Below are 24,962 nucleotides of genomic sequence, written 5' to 3' on the forward strand. Positions count from 1 at the left end.
AGTAATAGACATAGAAAATATGGCACTTAGGGACAGAGGGTAGATGGTTTAACCCTTATCTCAGCCTAGATGATAATTTAACAAAAAGTAATAGACATAGAAAATATGGCACTTGTGTAAGGTGGGCTTGGTTGGTGTAGAGGTAGATCTTCTTGTTGGAATGAAGGATGGATTTTAATGTCCACCTTAGTTGTCAGTGGGAGTCTCTTTGGAGTTGAAGATAAATTTCCTCTTCTGGTCCTCTGAGGTTTTGGAGTACGAGTTCTTTCCCACGGGGTAATTGTAGGCAGGTCGGGTAAGGCTGATAGGTCTTGAACAGCTTCCCAGTTTTCAATAGGTAAAGGAGATAGCTGGAGGTGTTTATATACTTTGTCTAGGTTGCTGAAGGAGGAGATGGATATGTGACGTCTTTCAAGGATGAAGGATAGTCCAAACCAGAATGTCCACCTGTATGGGATTTTATTGGAATGGAGCCAGTTGGTAAGCGGTTTTAAAGCTCTATGTTTTTTTCAGTGTGGACTGAGCTAGATCCTGGAAAATGGTGATAACATTGTCCTCCCATATTAGTGTTGGGGTGTTTCTGGCACAAATAATTATTGCTTCTTTAACGGAAAAGTGCAGAAATTTGCAGGTTACGTTCCGAGGGGGCTCCGTAGGTTGCGGTTTTGGACAGAGTGCCCTGTGTGCTCTTTCAATTATAACTTCATGTGCAGAGTCTTGTCCCAAAAGTTTTAGGCAAATCTGGATAACTGTTTCTGGTATATCATTAGGGGCCAAAGATTCAGGGATGCCTCTGAAGAGCAGATCAGTGCACCTACCCCTGTTTTCTTGGTCTTCTAACACTGTATATAGAGAGTTAATGTGGGTTTGGCATATAGCCAGGCTAGAGGACACTGCATGCTGGTGCACTATAACGGCCGTCTGTACCTCTTCTATGGATTCCACCCGCCTTCCTATATGGCGGACGCCTTTTTTAATGGCGGTAAGGTCCTGGCTGACGGGCCCCAATGTGTCTACTAACGCTTCTTTTAGGAATGACCGTGAGATTGGGAGGCTATCAAACCCTGGGGAATCCTCCCTTACCTTATCTGCACCGCCTGCGGGGTTCTGTTTGTGTCCAGGAGCGCACTGAGTTCCGGGCACCATCTTGGTTTCTCTTGCTACATATGCTGCTGCAGCTTTCTTTATAAATTTCTCCATATCTCCTGGCAGGCTTGATGATCTGTTGTGCCCAGGAGGGTCAGCAGGCTTAGGGCCCTCAATCTTGACCATGCTGGGTCCAGTAGACTGGGTTAGATAGGCTGTGAGAGAAATGCTATCAGCAGAGCAGCGATTCACAGGTCCATCTTCCCCTGGTGCTGGCTCCACCTCCCCCAGTACAAGGCACTATCTAATTTATTGTTATTATCCATATTGCTTCTGGGCGGATACATTTTTCCATTACATTTTACACTGCTCGTTTCCATGCTTACGGCCACTCTGCAATCCATCAGTGATGGCCATGCTTGCACGCTATAGGAAAAAGCTCTGGCCTCTCTGGTGTTACTGGGACCCTGGAAGCGCACATAGGCTAGTGCTTTTTCTTATAGTGTGCAAGCACAGCCACCACTGATGGATTACAGGGTGTTCATAACCATGGAAACAAGCATCAAAGTATAATGTGATGGAAAAATTAATCCAGCCAGCAAAGGAGGCAATAAGGACAACCACGATACATTAGTAAGTGCCTTGTATGAACTTACTCTAAATGAAAAATGTCACTTGCAGATGTGAGGAAAACTCCTTTAAATGCTTTTCTACAATAAAGCTGACAACCAAATCTAGAGCAGAGAACTTCCCTGAGTCGTTTAAATCTACATATGTCTCTGCTGAATTCTCTCTGGTATACCTTATTTTCCTTGAATTAGGAGCTTAGAGTCAATGCTATACTGAACTAGATTAACCAAGTAGTTTAACAATTGTATACAGAGGTAGCTGGTGACTGATTCCCTTTAAAAAAAATAAAAATAAAATGATGATAATATTATTAATAATAATAATAATAATAAAAAATCCTAGAAGATATTCCTGAAGCTTTATTTTTCAGTTAATTTTACCTTTCTGATGTCTGTATTTAGCCCTCTGCTGCACTTCCTGTGGTGATCTTTGCCATGACCTTGAGGCCATCCTGTATTTCTCTCACTTCCCATAAGCCCTTGCTCTACTCATGTGAACTAGCAGGACTAATCAGAATGCATATAATCCTCCACTACCCCAGAGCAATGTGTATCCTCTCACACACAGCCAAATAGAGACTAGCCCTGCAATTACATGAAATCAGTAAGCATTTGTTTTAGCCTCTTAATAGCCGCATTCAAAGGTTTTTTTAGGAACCATTTTGTGATAGATATATATATATATAAATATATATATAGTGTATTAAATAACTATTATTAATTCATTTTTAGGGGGAAATATAAAAAACTGCAATTCTGTGGAATTTTTTCATGGCATTCACTGTGTGGTAAAAATTGAGTCATTTTATTATAGTGAGTCACTATATTGATGATAATGTCACACATATTTCCTGTTTCAGGTCATTTCTTTATTTGTTATAAAACATAACATTTATTTTTGTACTTATTTAAATCAAAGATGTTTATAAAACACTAGTAAAAGTTAAAAGCAACCACCTGAATGTATTCCACAATTATTTATTTTCACAATTATTTCTCTAAGGCCCCTTTCACACGGGCGAGATTTTCGTGCGGGTGCAACACGTGAAGTGAACGCATTGCACCTGCACTGAATCCGGACCAAATCATTTCTATGGGGCTGTGCACACGAGCAGTGATTTTCACACAGCACTTGTGCGTTGTGTGAAAATGGCATCATGCTCTATATTGTGCGTTTTCCACGCAACACAGGCCCCATAGAAGTGAATTGGGCTGCATGAAAATCGCAAGCATCCGCAAGCAAGTGAAGATGTGGTTTGCATGTGAAGATGCGATTTTCACGCACGGTTGCTAGGAGACGATCGGGATGGAGAGCCGATCATTATTATTTTCCCTTATAACATGGTTATAAGGGAAAATAATAGCATTCTGAAAGCATAGTACAATGTTATAAGGGAAAATAATACAATCTACAGAACACCAATCCCAAGCCCGAACTTCTGTGAAGAAGTTCGGGTTTGGGTACCACACATGCCGATTTTTCTCACGCGCGTGCAAAACGCATTGCAATGTGCAATGCACGTGCAAAACGCATTGCAAAAAATCGTGCATGTTCCCGCAACGCACCCACACCTTTTCCCGCAACGCCTGTCTGAAAGAGGCCTAACTGCGATGAGAGATCCACTGGGATATTTGCTTCATATCCATTATAGTCATTATGCTGTGGCTTTTTTTACTTCCTTAGTAACAATTGATGTCAACATTCACCATCAAATGTTACATCTGACTTAGGCTACTTTCACACTAGCGTTCGAGCGGATCCGTTCTGAACGGATCCGCTCATATTAATGCAGACGGTGGCTCCGTTCAGAACGGATCCATCTGCATTATAACTTAGAAAAATTTCTAAGTGTGAAAGTAGCCTGAGCGGATCCGTTCAGACTTTACATTGAAAGTCGATGGGGGATGGATCCGCTTGAAGATTGAGCCATATGGTGTCATCTTCAAGCGGATCCGTCCCCATTGACTTCCATTATAAGTCAGAACGGATCCGCTCGCCTCCGCACGGCCAGCAAGCAGCGTTCGGGTGTCCGCTCACTGAGCGGAGCGGAGGCTGAGCGCTGGCAGACGGATGCATTCTCAGTGGATCCGCCTCCACTGAGAATGCATTAGGGCCAGACGACTGCGTTCAGGGCCGCTTGTGAGCCCCTTCAAACGGAGCTCACGAGCGGACACCTGAACGCAGGTGTGAAACTAGCCTTATCAGCCTTTATTATGTAATTGTTCCCGGCACATTCATGGTTAGTAACTTATTACTTAATATGTTTATAGCCACTGTTCAATCCTACTCAACCTAGTCTCATCGCTGTTTTTCTTATCTAATGCAGTTGTTCCTATGGCAGTTAGGGTGTCTGCAATCCACCCCGCTGCACACTTTTATTCATTTGGTCACTTAATATTAAAACTTGATATACTTCTTTTGTTTTGTACATGAATCCTCTGAATTTGCAAAGCAATGCGGAATATGGTGGCACTTTATATAAATAAATATTATTACTGGGCCAATCATCAGAGGTGCTACTATGGGGTCCCTGGCCCACAGAAAAAAATCTGCAATTGGGTCTACACCTACCATGTTTCATTTATGATAATCTCTTATACTGTGCAAAATGTATTAAGTAGCTTTACAGCACTTTCATAAGAGATCTTCATTCTACTGAAAATGTACTAATAAGTAACCGATCATCTGAGCAATGAACAAGTCACAGGTGACTTATGCTGCTCATTTTCTGCTTTGAGTATTAATAGAAATACATAAGACATATTAAATTGCACTGAAATGAAATTTCATACACAAAGATCACAAAGCATGTTATTCAATTTAAATTTAATGTGAATGCATTACTCCCCTGACAAATGTATTAGGCTGAAATATACTGTGCTTATATTGTAGCATCTTAAATTTTTTTGCCTCTTTAATCACAACCTGCGTTCTATTATATTTGACAAGGAACACAAACATTTTTCTTTTTTTTTTTTTAAATAAAGCTAATTCAGGCAGTCACATCTCCAGCCGTGCCTTAAATCAGTAGAACACTTGGAGTCAAGATGACACGGTTTAGATGCCTAAAGGTCTGTTCTATGCATACAATGCTAAACAAAATGTGCTTGTCACCTCTTGTAAACACCTCCCTACATTTCCCAACCTTACAAACAAGACATTGGGTACAAGGTCACAATAGAAACAAGAGTTTTGTTAAATAAATTGATATTACTTGATACATTCTGCAAATGCATTTCATACATTCCCTAAACATAGTTAACCCATTACAATGTATTTTAAAACATTCTATAGATGAGATGTTGTCCTACTTACCAGCTGTAACTCTCACAGTAAAATGCTGCTATTATCATAACTTGCACGCCATTAAAAATTTTCCCTGTGGGGGATGGGAGGGGGAATTATATAACAAATAACAGGCACAAAAGCTCTAACATGGCAAGAATTCTTGCAACTTTGCACAAAGCTTTTTCCTTTATAGAGAAGAAAGTTGCAGTTGTGGGCTGAGTGTATGTAAATTTATTGTATGTTTCCAGCATTTGTGGTTGTGTTCATGTCCACGTTTAAGTAAAATTCTGTTTTGGCAAAAGCTGGTGGTGGAGTTGTTTTAATTGTTCACGACTTTGCTGCATCCTGGGGAGCCAACCCCGGTACACGTCTTACACAGCCACAGGCACTGTGTTACTCACTCTATCCCTGGTCTGGCAATCCAGACCCGCTGTCCATTATTTGCCCTCCAGCAACAGACCCGGCCACCTGAGCTCCATCTCCATCTCTCAGTTTCTGCTACAGGTTGTGCTTCCCTGCCTCTTCTCTCTGCCCATAGGGCTTACATGCTTCTTGGCAATCAAAGGGCCAGTGCAGACAACTTAATCTTCACCAGCCTATGGCTAGCCACCTCAGGGTATTTAAGGCACCTTCCAATATTGGAGGGTGCCTGAGCTTTAGGTTATCTAGCTTACTAGTTCCTAGTGAAGGTTTACTGTTCTGTCTCACTGTCTACCGACCTCTGCCTGTTTACTCATTCTGACTCTTGACCTGAACCTAGCCTGTTGCTGCCTGCCCTGACCTCAGACTAGTTTCCATGTGTAAAACAAGGGTTTTAAGGTAACTGTACATGCTTACTAACCTTTAGGTGTATTTAGGAGGGGAGAAGAGACTTGATAACACTTAGTTTTGGAACAAAAAAGATTATCTCCATTAAAGACATCATCAGGGTGACTTGCTATTGTCACCTCTCTTTGTATCATATGGGAGTAAGGCTACTTTCACACTAGCATTTTTGCTGAATCAGCAAAAACACTTCCGTTACTGATAATACAACCATCTGCATCCGTTATGAACAGATCCGGTTGTATTATCTTTAACATTGCCAAGACAGATCCGTCATGAACTCCATTGAAAGTCAATGAAGGACGGATCCATTTTCTATCCTGGCAGATTGTGTCAGAGAAAATGGGTCCCTCCCCATTGACTTGCATTGGGGGTCTTGCCAGATGCATCTTGCTCCGCATCCCAGAATGGAAAGCAAACTACAACATGTTGTAGTTTGCTCTACAGTATGTGAATACAACTAAATGGAACAGAATGCATTTTGGAGCATTCCATTCTGTTCAGTTCAGTTTTGTCCCCATTGATGATGAATTGGGACAAAACCGAAGTGTTTTTTTCCGGTATTGAGCCCCTATGTTGGATCTCAATACCGGAAAACTAAAACGCTAATGTGAAAGTAGCCAAACGCCATGTTGGACACTGGTCGATAGGAGCTGGCACATTTGTTCACACGACTCTTGGTGACTGTAACTTAGCTTTATCTTTGTATATCTCTGTGTACAACTTTTATCATAGTTTAGTAAATTCTGTTTTGTGCCTAAGTCGTGTTAAGTCTATTTTTTCCCAAACTTCTGATCTCAGAATAATACACACAGATTCACACAAACTCTGCCTTCCCTGATCTCTGCATGTTTCCTCACTGTAAATATTGCCTGACCCCTCAGTGGTTTTTATTAGCATCTCTGACACCCATGGGTCAGCAGCCAACTTCACAGTGATTATTCCAAGAGAGCTGCCTGGTGGATTCCCTGCAGTTAAATCCAGATCCCTGTATAAGGATTAAAGAGTAAATACTAGGGGACTGCCAGGATAATAGACTTAGGTATAGACCAAAGTCAGACCGGTTGGCACAGTGGTTCTACACCCACTGTCTGTAACATTTAAAGTGCTACAGTGTACACCAATACCTATAAACATTGTAGTCTATAAATGCATCAAAGTTAGTTACTAATAATCCATTTTCACCATTGGGGTGGCATTAAGGAGATACATTTTAGTGAAGCCTTCATCTAATGAGTCACATGTTTTTTTTGTCATCCTACTAATCAACGGAAAATGCAGATTACTAGAATAATAAATTAAATAATTACCTGCAACATTGTTGGAAGCGTGGACTGCTGCATTGAGCCCGCTCCATATGTGGCGGTGCCAGCTGTATTAAACAGCAGACACCCAGCCACAATGATGGGGAATGGGGATCACGCTGAAACCCATCATTTAACCCCTCAGATGCTGTGATCAACACAGATCATAGCATCTGTGAGGTAAGGCAGGGGATGCGTCTCCATCTGCATTCCGATCGGAACCCACACAGTGAGACTAAAGGTCTCCAATCAGTTACCATGACAGCCTGGATGCTTTTGAAACTTCCCATAGCTGCCATGGTAACCTCTCTGCTGCACTGTGAAGAGGCACAGCTGAGCAAGGAGTCTGATAAACTCTATTAAGGTGAATATGAAAAGAGATCAAAAGATCCCAGGTTCTCGCTCTCTAAGGGGTTTAAAAGTTGTCACTATAAAATAAAAATATAAAACATTAAAAGTGTAATTCACCCCCCTTTCCCAATATTGCATATAAAAATAAATAAATACAAAAAGACATATTAGGTATCACTTTGTTCAAAAATGTCTGAAGTACTAAAATATTAATAAAATTGCAAGTGCGCTGATCGTCGTAATGGAAAAAAATTAAAACATGATTTGACCTCCCAAAAATTTAATAACAGTAATCAAAAAGTTTTTGTCCCAACAAAAATGGTACAAATAATATCAAAATTCCATCCTAACAAACACAAGCCCTGATACAGCTCTGTAGACCGAAATATAAAAAAAGTTACGGCTGATGTAGAGAAAATATTTTTTTTTTCAAAGTTGTTCATATTGAGACACAGACAAAGGATGTTATGACATTTTTAGTGCACATTGAACACTGTGATGTCAACACCCCAAGAACTAGTATTCAGAGAATGGAAGCATCCGAAGTAGAATTTGATTCAAAGTTTAGGAAGAATTTGATTTGCAACTAATCAAATTTTCTGGCCTTTCATGGTAACAAATCATTTTTTTCCTAAAATGGCAGCTACAAAGTGAAAGTAAGAAGCCCAGGAGCAAAATATCACCCATAATGCAGTGTAGCTAGCCAATCAGCAGATCGCAATCCCCTGTGATTTCACAGCCCTAAAAAGTCCTAATCCCACCCAGTCTCCTCTTTTTGTAGTGATCTGAGCATAGGGACAGATGTGCCAAGTGCTAAGGACAGTATTTAACAAAGCTTAAATTGTAGAATCTTTGATAGGAAGACTGCAGGGGCAGTGTAGTGAGATCATATGGAGAGCTTAGAAAGTATAGGAAGAGTGCAGGGAAAGTGCAGGTTGTGTAATTTGAGGCTGGAGTGATTCCATAGCAGACAGCTCAGTTTGTATTAACCCTGCAAGGATTGAACAATGTCCACCTTTTTTAATGGATAAACAATTCCATTAGTCCATGCTTGGGGTGAAAAAGCTTTGTAAAAAATGTAACTGTTATTGCACTGTCCCCCTCGTTAAATAAATAAAAAAAATCTATTATGCCTTGACTCTCAAATTGGAGTTAATAAGCTGTGTAATTTAACTGTTATTGGGGTGCCAACCTTGTTTAACCCTTTCATGACCAAGGGTCATTAATGCCCCAGTATCCAGGTCAAAATTTACAAATCTGACATGTGTCACTTTATGTGGTAATAGCTTTGGAACACTTGTATTTATCCAAGCCATTCTGAGATTGTTTTCTCATGACATATTGTACATATTTCACCTTTATTTATGAAAAAATCCCAAATTTATAAAAAAAAATTGAATAATTCACAATTTTCAAAATTTCTATTTCTCTGCTTCTAAAACAGAAAGTCATAACTACTAAAATACTTATTACTTAACATTCCCCATATTTCTACTTTATGTTGGCATCATTTTGGATTTGTCATTTTTTTTTTTTTTTAGGACGTTAGAAAGCTTAGAAGTTTAGAAGCAATTCTTAAAATTTTTAAGAAAATTTCCAAAACCCACTTTTTAACCACTTCAGCCCCGCTAGGTGAAACCCCCTTCATGACCAGAGCACTTTTTACACTTCGGCACTACACTACTTTCACCGTTTATCGCTCGGTCATGCAACTTACCATACAAATGAATTTTACCTCCTTTTCTTCTCACTAATAGAGCTTTCATTTGGTGGTATTTCATTGCTGCTGGCATTTTTACTTTTTTGTTATTAATCAAAATGTAACGATTTTTTTGAAAAAAAATGACATTTTTCACTTTCAGCTGTAAAATTTTGCAAAAAAAACGACATCCATATATCATTTTTTCGCCAAATTTATTGTTCTACATGTCTTTGATAAAAAAAAAATGTTTGGGCAAAAAAAAAATGGTTTGGGTAAAAGTTATAGCATTTACAAACTATGGTACAAAAATGTGAATTTCCGCTTTTTGAAACAGCTCTGACTTTCTGAGCACCTGTCATGATTCCTAAGGTTCTACAATGCCCAAACAGTAGAAAACCCCCACAAATGACCCCATTTCGGAAAGTAGACACCCTAAGGTATTCGCTGATGGGCATAGTGAGTTCATAGAACTTTTTATTTTTTGTCACAAGTTAGCGGAAAATGATGATGATTTTATTTTTTTTATTTTTTCTTACAAAGTCTCATATTCCACTAACTTGCGACAAAAAATAAAAAATTCTAGGAACTCGCCATGCCCCTCACGGAATACCTTGGGGTGTCTTCTTTCCAAAATGGGGTCACTTGTGGCGTAGTTATACTGCCCTGGCAATTTAGGGGCCCAAATGTGTGAGAAGTACCTTGCAATCAAAATGTGTAAAAAATGGCCTGCAAAATCTGAAAGGTGCACTTTGGAATATGTGCCCCTTTGCCCACCTTGGCAGCAAAAAAGTGTGACACATCTGGTATCGCCGTACTCAAAAGAAGTTGGGGAATGTGTTTTGTGGTGTCATTTTACATATACCCATGCTGGATGAGAGAAATATCTTGGCAAAAGACAACTTTTCCCATTTTTTTATACAAAGTTGGCATTTGACCAAGATATTTTTCTCACCCAGCATGGGTATATGTAAAATGACACCCCAAAACACATTCCCCAACTTCTCCTGAGTACGGCGATACCAGATGTGTCACACTTTTTTGCTGCCAAGGTGGGCAAAGGGGCACATATTCCAAAGTGCACCTTTCAGATTTTGCAGGCCATTTTTTACACATTTTGATTGCAAGGTACTTCTCACACATTTGGGCCCCTAAATTGCCAGGGCAGTATAACTACGCCACAAGTGACCCCATTTTGGAAAGAAGACACCCCAAGGTATTCCGTGAGGGGCATGGCGAGTTCCTAGAATTTTTTATTTTTTGTCACAAGTTAGCGGAAAATGATGATTTTTTTTTTTTCTCTTTTTTCCTTACAAAGTCTCATATTCCACTAACTTGCGACAAAAAATAAAAAATTCTAGGAACTCGCCATGCCCCCCACGGAATACCTTGGGGTGTCTTCTTTCCAAAATGGGGTCACTTGTGGCGTAGTTATACTGCCCTGGCAATTTAGGGGCCCATATGTGTGAGAAGTACTTTGCAATCAAAATCTGTAGAAAATGACCGGTGAAATCCGAAAGGTGCACTTTGGAATATGTGCCCCTTTGCCCACCTTGGCAGCAAAAAAGTGTGACACATCTGGTATCGCCGTACTCAGGAGAAGTTGGGGAATGTGTTTTGGGGTGTCATTTTACATATACCCATGCTGGGTGAGAAAAATATCTTGGTCAAATGCCAACTTTGTATAAAAAAATGGGAAAAGTTGTCTTTTGCCAAGATATTTCTCTCATCCAGCATGGGTATATGTAAAATGACACCACAAAACACATTCCCCAACTTCTTTTGAGTACGGCGATACCAGATGTGTCACACTTTTTTGCTGCCAAGGTGGGCAAAGGGGCACATATTCCAAAGTGCACCTTTCAGATTTTGCAGGCCATTTTTTACACATTTTGATTGCAAGGTACTTCTCACACATTTGGGCCCCTAAATTGCCAGGGCAGTATAACTACGCCACAAGTGACCCCATTTTGGAAAGAAGACACCCCAAGGTATTCCATGAGGGGCACTGCGAGTTCCTAGAATTTTTTATTTTTTGTCACAAGTTAGCGGAAAATGATGATTTTTTTTTCTTCTCTTTTTTCCTTACAAAGTCTCATATTCCACTAACTTGCGACAAAAAATAAAAAATTCTAGGAACTCGCCATGCCCCTCACGGAATACCTTGGGGTGTCTTCTTTCCAAAATGGGGTCACTTGTGGCGTAGTTATACTGCCCTGGCAATTTAGGGGCCCATACGTGTGAGAAGTACTTTGCAATCAAAATCTGTAAAAAATGACCGGTGAAATCCGAAAGGGGCACTTTGGAATATGTGCCCCTTTGCCCACCTTGGCATCAAAAAAGTGTCACACATCTGGTATCGCCATACTCAGGAGAAGTTGGGGAATGTGTTTTGGGGTGTCATTTTACATATACCCATGCTGGGTGAGAGAAATATCTTGGCAAAAGACAACTTTTCCCATTTTTTTATACAAAGTTGGCATTTGACCAAGATATTTTTCTCACCCAGCATGGGTATATGTAAAATGACACCCCGAAACACATTCCCCAACTTCTCCTGAGTACGGCGATACCAGATGTGTGACACTTTTTTGCAGCCTAGATGCGCAAAGGGGCCCAAATTCCTTTTAGGAGGGCATTTTTAGACATTTGGATCCCAGACTTCTTCTCACGCTTTAGGGCCCCTAAAAAGCCAGGGCAGTATAAATACCCCACATGTGACCCCACTTTGGAAAGAAGACACCCCAAGGTATCCAATGAGGGGCCTGGCAAGTTCATAGAATTTTTATTTTTTTTGCATAAGTTAGCGGAAATTGATTATTATTATTTTTTTCTCACAAAGTCTCACTTTCCGCTAACTTAGGACAAAAATTTAAATCTTTCATGGACTCAATATGCCCCTCAGCAAATACCTTGGGGTGTCTTCTTTCCAAAATGGGGTCAGTTGTGGGGTGTTTGTACTGCCCTGGCATTTGAGGGTCTCCGCAATCATTACATGTATGGCCAGCATTAGGAGTTTCTGCTATTCTCCTTATATTGAGCATACAGGTAATGAGATTTTTTTTTCCGTTCAGCCTCTGGGCTGAAAGAAAAAAATGAACAGCACAGATTTCTTCATTCGCATCGATCAATGTGGATGAAAAAATCTCTGCCAAAAAAAAAAATGGAGGGGAAAGGCGTCTGCCAGGACATAGGAGCTCCGCCCTACATCCATACCCACTTAGCTCGTATGCCCTGGCAAACCAGATTTCTCCATTCACATCAATCGATGTGGATGAATAAATCATTGCCGGGATTTTTTTTTAATTTTTTATATATATATATATATACAAAGTGCTTGCCAAAGCATAGGAACGCCGCCTCCTCCTCAGCTCGTATGCCTTGGCAAACGTATCTGTCACTGCAGAGGAGAAAATCCCGTCTTGCAGCGCCGCATACACTGACTTGCGTGTAATCTGACAGCAGCGCAATGCTTCTGTCAGAATGCACATCGGTGCTGCAGCTAGTCAATCGGTTGGTCCACCTGGAAGGTAAAAAAAGAAAAAAAAAAAAAAAAGAAAAAACCAGGCCGCAACGCAATAATTTTTATTAACTTTGCAACAGAACATATAAACTTTAACTTTTTGAACTGAACATTAACGTGTTTGCTTACTGGTGTGTTTTTTTTTTTATTTTTTTTTTTTTTACCTTTATAGAACAAACCTCTCCTTCCCCATGGGTCAATGTGCAAAGCGCAAATCGCCCAAAGATGTGGCGAAGTGCGTTATGCACTTTGTCCCATGTGAAAGGAGACGTTTGCAGCAGCAGTGAGTGAATGGGCCCTAATAGCCCTGTGTGCCTATCCTGGTGAGATGATCCCTATGCTAATAGTGTACCTGTGAGTGGTACTTCCGGAAACACTCTCCAAAGCATAGGGCAGGGTGGTCCGGACAGTCAGGACAGAAATAGCGGGTGTCACGCCTTATTCCACTCCTGCTACAGACACAACATCTTTTTCGGGATGACTGTTGGGTTGAGGTACCAGGAACGACATGGGGGAAATGTCGCTCGTGTAGACGGCTAACTACACTGGTGGTTGGGGCCACGGAACCTCCTGGATACAGGAGGTTCTCGATGATCTCTTCCTGAAATTTGAGGAAGGATCCAGTTCTCCCAGCCTTACTGTAGAGAACAAAACTATTGTACAGAGCCAATTGAATTAAATATACAGACACCTTCTTATACCAGCGTCTGGTGCGTCGGGAAACTAAATACGGAGACAACATCTGGTCATTGAAGTCGACCCCTCCCATGTGGAGGTTATAGTCGTGGACTGAGAGGGGCTTTTCAATGACACGGGTTGCTCGCTCAATTTGTATTGTCGTGTCTGCGTGAATGGAGGAGAGCATGTAAACGTCACGCTTGTCTCTCCATTTCACCGCGAGCAGTTCTTCGTTACACAGTGCGGCCCTCTGCCCCCTTGCAAGACGGGTGGTAACGAGCCGTTGGGGGAAGCCCGCGCGACTAGTTCGCGCGGTACCACAGGCGCCAATCCGTTCTAGAAACAAATGCCTAAAGAGGGCCACACTTGTGTAAAAATTGTCCACATAAAGATGGTACCCCTTGCCGAATAAGGGTGACACCAAGTCCCAAACTGTCTTCCCACTGCTCCCCAGGTAGTCAGGGCAACCGACCGGCTCCAGGGTCTGATCTTTTCCCTCATAGACCCGAAATTTGTGGGTATAGCCTGTGGCCCTTTCACAGAGCTTATACAATTTGACCCCATACCGGGCGCGCTTGCTTGGGATGTATTGTTTGAAGCCAAGGCGCCCGGTAAAATGTATCAGGGACTCGTCTATGCAGATGTTTTGCTCTGGGGTATAAATATCTGCAAATTTCTGGTTGAAATGGTCTATGAGGGGCCGAATTTTGTGGAGCCGGTCAAAAGCAGGGTGGCCCCTGGGACGGGAGGCGGTGTTGTCACTAAAGTGCAGGAACCGCAGGATGGCCTCAAAACGTGCCCTGGACATGGCAGCAGAGAACATGGGCATGTGATGAATCAGGTTCGTGGACCAATATGACCGCAATTCATGCTTTTTTGTCAGGCCCATGTTGAGGAGGAGGCCCAGAAAAGTTTTAAGTTCGGAAACTTGGACTGGTTTCCACCGGAAAGGCTGGGCATAAAAGCTTCCCGGGTTAGCGGTGATAAATTGTGTGGCATACCTGTTTGTTTCGGCCACAACTATGTCTAAAAGCTCCGCAGTCAAGAACAGCTCAAAAAATCCCAGGGCCGAACCGATCTGAGCCGTCTCAACCCGAACTCCAGACTGGGCAGTGAAAGGGAAAACTACAGGTGCGGCTGAAGTTGGGGACTGCCAATCAGGGTTTGCCAGCACCTCTGGGATTCTAGGGGCTCTACGGGCACGTCTTTGCGGTGGCTGCGACGGGGTCACTACTGCACGTGCCACCGTACCAGCTTCAACTGCCCTTCTGGTGCTCGCTACTTCACCAGGTTGTACGGCAGTGCTGGTACTAGGTCCAGGGAGGGCTGGGCTGCTGGTGTATGCCTCACCACGTAATCCGACAGCACCAGCCCCACTCTGCTGCTCTTGAAGCGGATCCTGCGCAACCTGCGGTCTAGCGACACGGGGCCGGGTACGCCTGGTGGTATCAGGGACCTCAGCCTCCTCGTCCGAACTTTGGGTCAGAGAGCCACTGCTTTCTACAGGTTCGTATTCTGACCCGCTGGATTCATCAGATGAGGGTTCCCACTCCTCATCCGACTGGGTCAGAAGCCTGTAGGCCTCTTCAGAGGAATACCCCCTGTTAGACATGTGGGCAACTAAATTTAGGGGTATTCCCTGAGACTACCCAAGAAAAAAAAAGCAAGCCTGTCTTACAAAGGGGAGGCTAGCGAAGTACCGGAGGCCGCTGCGGTTGATAAAAAATATCAAAACTGATTTTTTTATCGCCGCAGCGCGTGTAAAGTGAATGTGCAGTGATCAAAAAAAAATTTTTTTTGTCACTGCGGTGGGGCGGGTGTGGGCGAACGCACGTGTGGGCGACCGATCAGGCCTGATCGGGCAAACACTGCGTTTTGGGTGGAGGGCGAACTAAAGTGACACTAATACAATTATAGATCTGACCGTGATCAGTTTTGATCACTTCCAGATACTATAAAAGTACAAATGCTGATTAGCGATACGCTAATCAGCGAATAACGGACTGCGGTGCGGTGGGCTGGGCGCTAACTGATCGCTAACTACCTAACCAAGGGACCTAAACTATACCTAAAACCTAACGGTCAATAACAGTGAAAAAAAAAAGTGACAGTTTGCACTGATCACTTTTTTCTTTTCACTTGTGATTGACAGGGGTGATCAAAGGGGTGATCAAAGGGTTAATTGGGGTTCAGGGGGGTGATCAGGGGCTATAGTGTAGTGTTTGGTGTACTCACTGTGAAGCCTGCTCCTCTGCTGGATCCAACCGACGAAAAGAACCAGCAGAGGAGCAGGCAGCCATATAACAGATCATATTTACTAATATGATCTGCTATCTGGCACTTTGATTGGATTTTTTAAAAATCAGCAACCTGCCAGCCACGATCATTGGCTGGCAGGTTGCTGACGAAATACTTCTGTGCGAAATGCCGGCGCGAACTGCGCATGCGCGCGCGCATAGTCGCGTCATCTCGCGTCTCGCGAGATGACGCGTATATGCGTGACTGTGCGCAGCGCTGCCACCTCCGGAACGCACATGTGCGTTAGGCGGTCCGGAGGTGGTTAAGGACCAGTTCAGGTCTAAAGTCACTTTGTGGGGCTTACATAGTGGAAACCCCCCATAAATGCCCCCATTGTAGAAACTACAGCCCTCAAGTTACTCAAAACTGATTTTACAAACTTTGTTAACCCTTTAGGTGTTCCACAAGAGTTAAAGGAAAATGGAGATGAAATTTCCAAATTTAACTTTTTGGGCAGATTTTCCATTTTATTGCATTTTTTTTTTTAATACATTGAGCCAAACAAAACTCAACATTTATTACCCAGATTCTGTGGTTTACAGAAACACCCCCCATGTAGTCGTAAACTGATGTGAGGGCGCATGGCAGGGCACAGAAGGAAAGGAACGCCGTATGGTTTTTTGAAGGCAGATTTTGCTAAACTGGTTTTAGATGTCATCTCCAATTTAAAGCAGGGGGGCTTTAAATGCACCCTTACAGTAGAAACTCCCAAAAAGTGACCCTATTTTGGAAACTAGGGGATAAGGTGCCAGTTTTATTGGTACTATTTTGGGGTACATATGATTTTTAATTGCTCTATATTAAGTTTTTTGTGAGGCAAGGTAACTGAAAAATGGCTGTTTTGGCACTGTTTTTTTTTTTTTTTTACAAGATTCCTCTGACAGGGTAGATCATGTGCTATTTTTATAGAGCAGGATGTTACAAACGCAATGATATCAAATATGTCTACTTTCTTTGTTTGTTTGTTTCAGTTTAACATAATAAAGCATTTTTTTTAAATAAATTATGTTTTTGCGTCTATTTTCTGAACGCCATATTTTTTTTTATTTTTCTGCCGATCGTCTTGTGCAGGGGCTCGTTTTTTGCAGAAAGAGTTGAGGTTTTTATTGGTACCATTTTTGGGTACATAGGATTTTTTGATCATTCATTATTACACTTTATGGGGCAAGGTGACCAAAAAATTTACTGTTTTGGTTTATTTTTACAGCATTTATCTGAGGGGTTAGTTCATGTGACAGTTTTATAGAGCAGATCGTTAGGGATGTGGCAATACCTAATATGTATACTTTTTCTTATTTATTTAAGTTTTACACAATAATAGCATTTCTGAAACCAAAAAAATGACGTTTTAGTGTCTCCATAGTCTGAGAGCCATAGCTTTTTTTTTTTTTTGGGCGATTGTATTAAATAGGGTATTATTTTTTGCGGGATGAGGTTATGGTTTTATTGGTACTATAAACCTTTTTGATCGCTTGCTGTTGCACTTTTTGTGATGTAAGGTGACAAAAATAGCTTTTTTACACTTTTTTTTATTATGGTGTTTATCGAACGGGGTCTATCATGTGATATATTTATAGAGACAGTCGTTATTGTATTTTTTATTTTTATTTTTCAAAAAGGCAATTTATTTTTTTCATTTAACATTTTTATTTATTTATTTATTTATTTTTACTTGTATTTTTGTCACATTTTTTTTTTATCAAGTCCCTCTTGGATCTTGAAGATCCAGTGGGGCTGATGGCTGTACTGTACTTTGCAATGCTCTTGCATTGCAAAGTATAATACAATCAGATGCCCTGTAGGTGGCAACAGCAGACGCTTTTGCAAAGCATCCGGTTGCCATGGCAACCATCGGGCGCTGCCTTCGCAGTGCGGCAGCCCCAATGGTGGAGAGAGGGAGCCACCTCCCTCTATTAACCCCATGGATGCCGCGGCATCTATGGGGTTACAGCAGAGTGTCAGCATAGAGCTGACATTCTCTGCTGATGGCGGCGGCTCTGTAATGGAGCCGCCGCCATCACACACAGCAGGGGGACTGAACCGCATCGGGGGCAGCGATGGAAGGGGGGTGTTACGGCCATCATTGAGGGAGGAGGGGTGGGGAGAATGCATGGCGCGGGGAGGGGGTGGACCGCATAGGGCACTGGGCAGACTGATTGAATGTAGAGAGAGCTTCAGGTGCAGGCGGCAGGCGGACACAAGGGGGGCTGGGAGGGGCACAGATCGGGGGGGCACAGATTGGGGGGGTGAGCACGAGGACACTACCTGATTTCAGGCTCTGATCTGCAGAGCGCAGATCAGAGCCTGAAACCGGCATTTTAACACTGACGAGATCCGATTGGTTAGTCTGCACAGACTAACCAATCAGATCGATTGCCGGCAAAAGGCAATGATTGGTCCCTTGCCGGCATTCCTGAACTGTATGATGTCTGCTTGGAATAAAGAGCTGCCATGATGTCTATACAAGTGGTAGCTGCACAGGGTATGTGCAGTTATCACGTATATATACGGATTGTGGTCATGAAGGGGTTAATAGATATGCAGCTCTGTAATGCCTCAATTCTCAAATTTGGGTGAATAAGTAGTGTAATTTAAAGGTTTTTGGTGTCTCCCTTGTTATATAGATAATCAGATCTATTACTCCTTGAATCTAAAATTGAGGTGAATAAGCTGTCTAATACTACAGTTATCTTGGTGCCCACCTTGTTAAGTAGATAAGCAATTTTACTATGCCTTGATTGTCAAAATGGGATAAATAAGTAGTGTAATTTAACTGCTGTTGGGGTGCCCACTTTGTTAAATAGATATGCAGATCTATTACGCCTTGAATCTAAAATGGGGGCGAATAAGCTGTCTAATATTACTGTTATTTTGGTGTCCACCTTGTTAAGTAGATAAGCAATTCTATGATGCCTTGATTCTAGAAATTGGGGTAAATAAGTAGTGTAATTTAACTGTTATTGGGGTGTTTTTCGGGTTAAATAGATAACCAATTCTATTACACCTTAATTCTCAAATTGGGGTGAATAAGTAGATTAATTTAACTGTAACTGAGATCGGGAACCTGTTACACTGCACTAATAGTCTGTAGTCTCAAGCAGGCTTTGGAAGCTATTAGATGAATATACCAATACAGGCCACTAGGTGGCAGCACTGTATTGTAATATTGAAAATGAAGTGTTTAATGATAGCTAAATAGCCATTAATGAACAAAATGGGCAATCTTATGATTGCCGGTTATAGTCACTGAGGATGACTTCAAAAAAGTGAAAAAGGTTAAAAATAAGTTTTAAAAAGTATATAAAAAATAAGAAAATATAAAAGTTCAAATCAACCCCCTTTACTTAAAAAAAAAATATATATATATATAACCAATAAAAAAATAAACTTCATGGGCATCACTGCTTGCGAATATGCCCATACAATTAAAATATAACAATATTAATGTCATACGGGAAATGGCGTAACGGGAAAAAATATAAACAGCCAATTAGCAATGTTTTGTCACTTTGCATTACCCAATACATTTTTATAAAAAGCGATCAAAAAGTCAGACTCACTTCAAAATGGTATCACTGAAAAGTACAGATCGCCCCGCAATTATAATTTTTTTCTCAGGGCTTTTAATTTTTATTTTTTTTCAGTTTTAAACCACAAGTGTGGTATTGTTGTAGCTGTAGTGACCTGGAGAATGAAGGTAACAGGTCAATTTTACTGCATAATAAAGGGTGCAAAAAAAAACTTGTTTTTTCCCAATTCCACCCCATTTGGATTTTTTTTTACAGCTTACCATTGCAGTGTATGCTACCATAAATTGTGCCATTAGAAAGTACAACTTGTTCCGCCAAAAATAAGCCCTCATAAGGTTATGTGAACGGAAAAATAAAAAAAAGTTTGTACTATGGGAATACATGGAGTAAAAAACAAAAACGCAAAAATGGAAAATCGCAGGGCCCTCTAAGGGTTAATAGATAGGCAGATCTATTAGGCCTTGATTCTCAAATTGGGGTTAATAAGTAGTGTAATTTAACTGTTATTGGGGTGCTCACCTTGTTTAATAGATATGCAGATATATTACCCCTTGATTCTCAAATTGGGGTAAATAAGGTGCCCATTACTACTGTTATTAGGGTGTCTACCTTGCTTAATAGATACACAGATCTATTACTCCTTGATTCTCAAATTGGGGCAAATAAGCTGTCCTTGATTCTCAAATTGGGGTAAATAAGCTGTCTATTAGACAGGAGTAATAAATCTGTGTATCTATTAAACAAGGTAGACACCCCAATAATAGTAGCATTGGACAGCTTATTTTCCCCAATTTGAGAATCAAGGGCTAATAGATCTGCATATCTATTAAACAAGGTGGGCACCCCAATAACAGTTAATTTACACTACTTATTCTCCACAATTTGAGAATCAAGGCATAATAGAATTTCTTATCTATTTAACACAAAGAACACCCCAATAACAGTTAAATTACGCTACTTGTTCATCCCATTCAAGGCATCATAGAAGTGTTTATGTATTTAACAGGACACCAAAATAGTAGTAGTATTAGAAAGTGTCACCTTGATTCGTAAATCGGGGTGAATAATTAGTGTAATTTAACTGTTATTGATGTGACTTCCTTGTTAAATAGATAATCAGATCTATTACGTTTGATTCTCAAAAAGGGGTGAATAAGTAGTATAATTTAACAGTTATTAGGGTCTTTTTAATAGATACACAGATGTATTACGCCTTAATTTTTTAATTGGGTGAATAAACCATGTAATACTACAGCTATTTTAGTATCCTCCTTTTTTTAATAGATTCACAATTCTACACCTTGATTCTTAAATTGGGGTTAATACTGTAAGTAGTGTAGTTTAACTTTTATTGGGGTGTCCCCCTTGTTAAAGGGGTTTTACCATCACATACAATGGGGGCATATCACTAGGATATGCACCCATTGTCTGATAGGTGCGGGTCCCTCCTCTAGGATGCACATTTACAACAAGAACGGAGCGGGGAAATGATTTTAATGGGGCCACCGAAAATAGTGATGACTTGGCTATATCCATCTGCCCCATAGAAATGAACGGGAGCAGGGGCCAAGCGTGCAGCGGGGAGCAGTGCTTGGTGGTGGACAGACCCCGGGAAACCCTGGGTCCTCCAGCCACAGCTATCCCCGCTCTGTTCTCCTTGTAGGTGAGGGTCCCAGAGGTGGAACACACACCTATCAGTCAATGGGGGCATATCCTAGCGATATGGCCCCATTATATGTATTGGGAATAACCCTTTAAATAGATAAGCAGATGTACTGTATGATGCCGTGATTCTCATATTGGGGTGAATAAATAGTGCAATTTAACTGTTATCGGGATGTCCTCTGTGTTAAATAGATAATCAGATCTATTATGCCTTGAATCTCAAATTAGGGTGAATAAGTAGTGTAATTAAACTGTTATTGGGGTGCCCACCTTGTTTAATAGATAAGCAGATCTATTATGCCTTGATTCTTATATTGGGGTGAATAAGGAGTATAATTCAAATGTTATTGGGGTGTCTCACTTGTTAAATAGATAATCAGATCTACCATATTACGCCTTGATTCTAAAATTGGGGTGAATTAGCTGTGTAATTTAACTGTTATTACATTGTCCTCCTTGCTTAACAGATAAGCAATTTTTAATATATACACAATTCTATTACTCCTTAATTCTTAAATTGGGGTTAATAGTGTAATTTTACTATTATTGGAGTGTCCCCCTTGTTTAATAGTTATGAATATATACAGTACTACATCCTAATTCTCAAATTGGTGTGAATAAGCTGTCTAATACTACTGTTATTCTGGTGTCCACCTTTTTTTAATAGATACACAATTCTATTACACCTTGATTCTTAAATTGGTGGGAATAAGTTGTGTAATTTAAGTGTTATTGGGGTGCCCACCTTGTTCAATAGATATGCTAATCTGTTTAACCTTAATTCTCAAATTGGGGTTAATAACTTGTCTAATGCTACTTTTATTGGGGTGTCTACCTTGTCAAATAGATAAACAATTCTGTTACACCTTGATTCTTAAATTGGGGTAAGTAAGTAGCATACAGTACTGTATTTTTTTGCCCCATAAGACGCACAATTTTTTCCCCAAAGTTGGAGAAAATGTCACTGCATCTTATAATGCAAAAATTAATGAGTGCTTCCATAATGAAAGTGCTCATTAGTACCAGAGGACCAAGAAGTGGTGATGGTTCTGTACTCACTGCTTCATGGTCCTCTGCTGTTGGCTGTGCTGTTGCTGTGCACAGCATGAGGGTGAATTGTGACCTCACGCTGTGTGTGTAGGGTCACAGCACAGCCAATGGCAGGAAAAAGAAGACAGACCACTGGAGGAGCGGAGGTCTATGGAGCGGGAAAGGTAAGTACATTTATTTATTTTATATGAAAGCAGGCATAGGGGCTGATGTCTGATGACATTAGGCATGGGGGCTGAAGGCTGATGACTAGTGTTGATCGAGCACCAAAGTGCTTGGGTGCTCAAGTAGAACGCCTCAGGATGCTCGGGTGCTCTACCAAGCATCCGAGCACAATGGAAGTCAATGCAAGAACCCAAGCATTAAACCAGGCACCCCTGCTCTGAAGAGAGGAGGGTGTCTGGTTCACATGAAAAGGTCAGAAATTGATGGAAACACCACTGAAATGGTTCAGGAACAGCATGGGGAGGATGTCTGGATGCATCTTGGACTCCCAGGTCGCTGCCGGAAGTGATGTTGTCCGAGTAGTACGACAATTTTGCAGACTGACAATAATACACACAAAACCAAAGATAAAATTTATTTTAGAGGAAAACTTGTTAGGAAACATTATTTCCTGTATATTTACTTGTATATAAAGTGCAAGTGCTGCCAAAAATTACAAGGAAGAGGCACTCCGATACAACCTGTATATCACATAAAGAAGGGCCTCATTCACATTGGGGTACAATTGTGGGGACTCCTACACTCATAAAACTTATGCACTAATTGAAAGGGCTGACAAAAATTACAAGGAACCGGCACCCCAATACACCCTTTATTACACATAAAGGAGGGCATCATACACACCATTAAAAAATGATGATTGATGGCCTGCTGGTGACCCTCAAAAACATTTGGAGCAAGGGCCTGCTGGTGACCCTCAAAAACATTAGGGGCAAGGGCCTGCTGCTGATCTGACCATCTAAAACATTAGGGGGTGAGGGTCTGCTGCTGAGCTGACAATCTAATACATTAGGGGTGAGTGCCTGCTGCTGAGCTAACCATCTAAAACATTATGGGCGAGGGCCTGCTGCTGAGCTGACCATCTAAAAACATTAGGAGCGAGGGCCTGCTGCTGAGTTGACCATCTAAAACATTAGAGGTGAGGGTCTGCTGCTGATCTAACTATGGGAAAAATTATGGGCGAGGGCCTGCTGCTGATCTGACCATCTAAAACATTAGGGGTGAGGGTCTGCTGCTGAGCTAACCATCTAAAACATTAGGGGTGAGTGCCTGCTGCTGAGCTGACCATCTAAAACATTATGGGCGAGGGCCTGCTGCTGAGCTGACCATCTAAAAACATTAGGGGCGAGGGCCTGCTGCTGATCTAACTATGGTAAAAATTATGGGCGAGGGCCTGCTGCTGAGCTGACCATCTAAAAAATTAGGGGTGAGGGTCTGCTACTGAGCTGACCATGGAAAAAATTATGGGAGAGGGCCTGCTGCTGAGCTGACCATCGAAAAAATTATGGTTGAGGGTCTGCTGCTGAGCTGAACCTCTAAAACATTAGGGGCGAGTGCCTGCTGCTGATCTGAGCATGGAAAAATTATGGGCAAGGTCCTGCTGCTGAGCTGACCATCGAAAAAATTATGGTGAGGGCCTGCTGCTGAGCTGACTCTTTAAAACATTAGGAGCGAGGGCAGCCTAAATGTTGATATGATGGAGGAGGAGGACGAGAAATGGAAGATTGAACCATATACCCTTTTTTGTGGTGGAAGGGGTGCATGGGAATACAGTGTATTCAATACACCTTAAAAGCCACATTTAAAGTGCCTTTATGTTCAGCTGTTTTCCTCTGGTGGAGTTGAGAAGTTAGGGGCAATCCAGGTCTTGTTAATTTTTATAAGAGTCAACCAGTCAGCATTTTCAGTTGCCAGGCAGATGCGCTTATCAGTTATTATGCCCCCACTAAATACCCGCTCTGACAAAACAACGGTGGCAGGGAAGGCCAGCACTTCCAAGGCATAGAGCGCCAGTTCGTGCCACGTGTCCAGCTTGGAAACCCAATAGTTGTAAGGCACAGAGGGATTATTGAGTACTCCTTCACCATCTACCAAAATGTTTCCCTCTTTGTGACAGTAGGCCGCAAATCAGGGTGAGGGTGCTGGCGGGGTGTCATGAAACTGTCCCAGGCCTTGGAGATTGTTGCCCTGCCTCTGTTGGAACTGCTGTGTGTTACCTTCATCTCCCCTCCTCGGTTCCCCAAGGAACTATGTACCAGCGCTGTCAGCTGAAAATTTTTGGAGCAATTTTTCCACAAGGACCTTCTGGTATTGCACCATTTTGATAGTCCTCTCCACCACAGTAATGATAGATGAGAAGTTCTCTTTGTAGCAGGGGTCAAGAAGGGTGAACAACCAGTAATCGTTGTTCAAAATGCGTACAATGTGAGGGTCAAGGGAAAGGCAGCATAACATAAAGTCAGCCATGTGTGCCAGAGTCCCAACAGACAAGAATTTTCTGTCCTCATCAGGAGGATGACTCTCAATCTCCTCATCCTCTTCCTCCTCTTCTGCCCATCCACTCTGAACCGATTGAATAAACCTGCTATGGGTAGTACCCTCTGTAGCAAAGGCAACCGTCTCCTGCTGCTCCTCCTTATCCACATCCAATTTGTGCTGAGAAGAGGAAATGAGGGTTGTCTGGCTATCACCCTGTGTACTGTCTTCCCCCAAAGGAATCAGCAAAATCAAACTACCCCCGGTTTCATTTCTACATTTCATACTACATCCACCATACCGGGTCACCATTGCAACTCACGGCGCAATCCTCTCAGGTCATGCTAACGTTCAGACCGCTGTCAACTCTCGTCATAACACTTCTGTCTACCCCTCTTTTAGGCGGTCAAGCTCATTCTTATTTACGCTGCACGTATCCTGTGATTTTTCTTGCTACCAGGTACGTACACCTGCTCAATCGTTTATTTTTCCTACATTTCACTCCATCCCGTTAGGGTCAGCGTGCTGGCATTAGGGGCGTCGGAATCCCACTA

This window comes from Bufo gargarizans, chromosome 2 (genome assembly GCF_014858855.1).
Source record: "Bufo gargarizans isolate SCDJY-AF-19 chromosome 2, ASM1485885v1, whole genome shotgun sequence".
Taxonomy (NCBI): domain Eukaryota; kingdom Metazoa; phylum Chordata; class Amphibia; order Anura; family Bufonidae; genus Bufo; species Bufo gargarizans.